The sequence below is a fragment of the Corapipo altera genome, unplaced genomic scaffold (assembly GCF_003945725.1).
Source record: "Corapipo altera isolate COAL_440 unplaced genomic scaffold, ASM394572v1 61411, whole genome shotgun sequence".
Lineage (NCBI taxonomy): Eukaryota > Metazoa > Chordata > Aves > Passeriformes > Pipridae > Corapipo > Corapipo altera.
The window spans coordinates 28,508,799-28,513,975 of NW_020884875.1; positions in this window are offsets into that span (position 1 = coordinate 28,508,799).

Below are 5,177 nucleotides of genomic sequence, written 5' to 3' on the forward strand. Positions count from 1 at the left end.
GGGGGGGGGGAAGGTTTTTTTAAAGATCTGGAGAATATTGGAAGTATACTTTTTTAGCAGGTGTTATTTTATTAAGCTTGGGGCCTGAAAATCTGAAGTGCAAACAATCTTTGGCTTTTTAGTCTGCATTTCTGTTGAGAGGTGGTTAACTCCTCCATTTTGGTTTTACTGTGGTTAAATGTGTTGGTAACGAGGCTTGGCAGGGTGGGAGCAGGGGTCCAGGTGCTTGTGCTCAAACCCAAACAAGCCCAGAAACACTCAGCCACCACTGACACAAACTTGGGTGTTTTAAAGCCAGAAGGGATAGCACAAATAGTGTAAAGTTTGTGATGCTTGTGTATTGGGTCTGCCTGAGCTGGAGTTCATTTTCTCACAGTAGCCCTCACAGTGCTATACTTTGCATTGTTAGCTAGAAAGGTGTTGATAACACATTGGTGTTTTGGCTACTGCTGAGCACAGCATCAGTACTGTAACATTGCTTCCTCAGTTGAGGGCAAGATCCTGGGAGGGGATTCAAGTGGGCCAACTGACCCAAACTAACAAAAAGGGATATTCCATACCATATGATGTCAGCTCAGATATAAAAGCTAAGGCAAGGAGCAGGAAGGCAGGCAGTCATTGTCTAATGGCTGCGTGCTGAGGAACTGTCATGTATGCTGAAGCCCTGCTGCTCGTGAGTGTCTGACCATCGCTGCTGATGGGAAGTAGAGAATAAACTGTGTTATCTTTCGCTTTGCTTTTGTGCGCATAAGCTTCCCCTTTGCTTTTTGCTTTAAATAAACTGCCTTATCCCAACCCATGAGTTATTTTTCCACCTTACTCTGTCCCCTGTCCGTCTGGGAAGGGAAGTGATAGAGTGGCTGGGTGAGCACCTGGTGTCCAGCCAAGGTCAGTCCACCACAGCTTGTAATGCACTAATTTTTGCTGGTAGAAAAATTGTAATTATGTCTATTCAGCTTTACTAGTAAGAAAAAAAAACACACAAAAAATTACCTTTTGCATTCTTTTTCCTTATTTTTGTATTTTTTATAAAAGGAAAACACACCCTAAATGTATGCACTCCATAAATGTACATACTATGTGTATGGACTGCTCCTGACCCTTTTCCTTCCTTCCTTCTTTGGCATCCCCCTCCTCCCTTGGGTTGGCATCAGCACCCACAGCTATGTCAGGAAGCTGATCTTGCTGGAAAATATATATTTACCTCAGATTTAAATCAATAACATGACTTTTAAGTTTTTAATTAAAAAAAAAAAACCAAATTAGTGAAATTCTGTGAATTTAGAATTTTTCTTTTATTTGTATTTGACTCTGGAAATGTGGAAACCATTCTTGTGATCGTGCTGCAGAAGTTCCTGTTGACTTACTGGTTTTGAAAATAAGGACTGTCCTGTCCTGTTCCTTTTGTATCAACATAGGTTCCTTTTTCTTTGCTCCTTTTTCCCCCTCAATCTCTTCTGCATGTGCCGAGATGAACAGAGACAAATAGACAGAGATGATTGTCTGTGTAGATGGCTGGTAGTTTGTGCATATGTACAGTAAGGATTTAATACATGTCAAAATATATTTTCTAAACATGTCAGGAAAACTCTTCATCTGGTTCCTACTACTTCCTTGATCATATTTATTTTACAAGCTGTCTGTGTCTTGATATGCATTTTAAATCTGCTTTTGCTTCCAAGTTGCTCAAAGCACTTTAAATTTTCCCTGAATAAAAACCAGATTGAAAATCTGAAGACAAGTAAGGATGAAGCATTTCTCATGGTAGACGCCTTCAGAATTGCCTTTCAGCAGCAGCTGATGCACAGGAAGGACTAGGCCCTGAGACTTGCAGAGGGGATAAAGATGAAAAAGGAAACTAAATTTGAGAACTGGAAGTATCTGAGGGGCACTGGTACCTGGGCAAGTCAAGGGTCTGGGGGGGCTGGCTGGAAAAGGAGCGAGCATGTGGCTTGAGCACTTTCTTACTGTGTGAAATATGTGGCTGTGGCTCAGCTGCTGACTGGGATTTATGAAGAGTCAAGAAACAAAAAACCTATGTCAAAGCTGTGAATACACAGTGTAATATTAAGTAGTGTGTTTTGTAACTGAGGAATTTCACATGTGAAATGCAGAGTGTGCGTGTGTGTAAATGGAACATACAGGTCCTATAGGACACTGGAGCACCCAGTCCAGGCCTTTACAGCACCCTGTTTTAAATTACACATGCATGAACTCTACTACCTGGCTGAAAACATGCTGGAAGAAATAAACTGTTACCTGGGATGACAATAATATACTTGAATATTAAAGATATTTGTTATAACAACAGCAGAGAAAAGACAAGAACTGACCATTTGAAATGTCACCAACAGCTTACGTTCTGGGTGTTCTTCTTTGCAAATGAGCTCTATGAAAGAATTAGGGAAGGAGGAAAAATGAAAAAATATATAAAATATATATAAATATATAGATACTGGGATTTTTTAGCCTGGATGGGGCATTGAGCAGCCTGGTCTAGTGGAAGGGGGTGGGACTGTATGAACTTCAAGGTATCTGGAGGATTTTTTTAGTGGGTTTTTTTTGTTGTTGATAGGGGGGTTTGTTGTTGTTCTGGGTTTTTTAAAAAACATTTCTAGCTTTTCGTTTTGCTTTTTATTATTATTCTTACACTTCATATGTAACAGAGTTACAAAGCCCTCTGTAAAAGAGGAAGAATTCGAATCTGTAAAACAGGACAAATTGTAATAATCCTTTTATTCTTTAAAAAAAGGGTTAAGTTCTCATGTCCTGGTCAAAACCATCGTAGAATTTAGGAATGGGACATCAGGATATATTTGTGTTGGTAACTGAGCTGGAGCTGCCAGGATTAGAAGTCTGGGGATTCCTTGAGCACTCTGGGGATGTGGTACTACAAGAGCAAACACCCTGACTTCTGCTATAGCAACATCATTGCTTTCAAGCTCTGTAACCTGGTGCATATGCCCCAAAATTTTAACATATTTTAATATTTTTAGAAATCTTACAAATGGGCTGTGTCAGAGAATCTTTGGTTTTTTTCAGGCTACTTACTGTTTAAAAACTAATTACCATGAATTCCACAGTTCATGTACTTTTGTTTTCCTTAGAGTGTGTCAAGTTAAAAGGGAATGAGAACAACCTGGGGCAGAAGCTGTCCAGCCTGCTCTCATTGGGTGGGGCCTGCAGGATGGTTGAGGCGCTGGACAATCCCCTCAAGATCCTGAAGATGTTTATAGATTTGGTCAGTATTTTGTTCATCACAAACCCTTGGGGGAGCACATGCAGCCGTTGGTTTACAAACAGTGCCTTGTTGTGAGATGATGAATGCCTTTCTCTCCTTTCTGTGTTCAACAACTCCGAGGTGAATGACAAGGAGTTGTCCCTGGCCCACCAGAGAAAGGTCAGCTACATGTTGGCCCATGCCATGGAGTCAAAGGAGGATGTTTTGGGACAGAATGAAGGGAAGGGGCTGTCAGGCCTCACTCACACTTGCTGCCACAGCCCCCCTCCCAAGAACAGTGTCCCCTCAGTTCCCAGCGCAGAAACACACAGAAATCCAGAAAACTCCCTGCAAAAGTCACTGTCCTGGCCCTTGGGTGGTGCCAGGGGGACAGTGGGGCTGTGTACTCACACTTTAGAGCAGGTGGATTTTGTAAAAAAGAAACACTTTGTGGAAGCACCAGAAGCTGCCTTGTGATTGCATCACTGCTGTGATGGGCCCATTGACCATCGCTGAGAGGGACAGGGTTGGTCAATTTAATGGTGATTTAAAACTGGATGGAGCATCTGTGGGCTGCCTGAGCTCTCCCCTGCCCTTCCCCAGCCCTACATGGTGACAGAGCAAGAGTGGTGTCACTGTGGGGTGGGCATGTGCTGTCATGAGGATGAGGGGGGCTGACGGAGTGAGAGGGCCGATTGGGTCTAAACACACAGAGTCAGGTTTAGAAAGGAGATGTTGTTTATTCTGCTCAGAGTGGAAGGTGGATGTTTCCACAAATCCAGCACACCCACAGTCAAAATCTTTTGCTGTTTATACACTTCAGCAAACAAAGGTGTTAATGTTCATGGGCTACAAGTTACATGGTTCTCTTATTAATTACAGAATTAATTACAGACTCAGTTTGGAAAAGAGCTCTGAGATCACCGAGTCCAACCTATGACCCAACACCACGTTGTCAACAGACCATGGCACTGAGTGCCACATCCAGTCTCTTCTTAAACACCTCCAGGGATGGTGACCCCACCACCTCTCTGGGCAGCCCATTCCAATGCCAAATCACTCTTTCTTTATAGTTATATTTTATATTCTGTTGTTTAGTGACTTTATCACTTCTCATGCTAATTGATCCCATGCTCAGTCATTCTCTTCCTTTGGGTTGGGGAGTTTCTGTGTTCAGTGGTGACACCCGCCCCTACTGGAATCACCCTGTATCCAGTGGCAGCTGATTCAGTCCAGGTCCTGAGCTGCCTTTGTTAGTTCTTTCCTCATCTTGGGAGTTCTGTCCTTGTGGCCCATAAATACTGCATTCACTGTGCCCACTCTTAGTGGAAATCCTTCCCCCAAGCCCAGGGCTCAGATCACTGAGACACATCCAGTCCTAAATCTTAACAAGGGCAAGAAGAGCCTCTCTTGCTTCTTGGGCTTGAAAGTTACATAGATAAACCACAGAACATCCTTTCTTAGCAAAACTTGGACACATTCCATGTTTTGCAGCAATCAGGCAGAATCCTGACCCATCAACCCCCTGTCATTCCCCCTAACTCTCTGGACAAACTGTTAATCGTTTCTGACTATCTGACACATCCACGTCACCGTGGGTTGCGGGTGTGTGTGACATCACGAGACCCGGCAGGGAGCTGACGGAGCGGGAGTGACGTCACCGCGAGGTGAGGGGGTGTGAACGCCACGAGGCGGGGTGTTCACGGACAGGAGAGGTGTCACCGCATGGAGCTGGCGTGTGACGTCCAGCGACGGCGCGGGCTGCCGCCCCTCGGGTGAGCTGCCCCGTCAATCACACTGCCGGCCCCGCCCCCTCCCCAGCCTCCATCCCCCGCGCTGTCAGTCACACCGCCGGTCACGCCCCCTCGCGTCGGCTCCGCCCCAGTGGCTGTGGCGGGAAGTGGCGCCGCTGCGCATGCGCAGGGTGGGCACAGCTGGTCACGGTGACGTCGCGCCT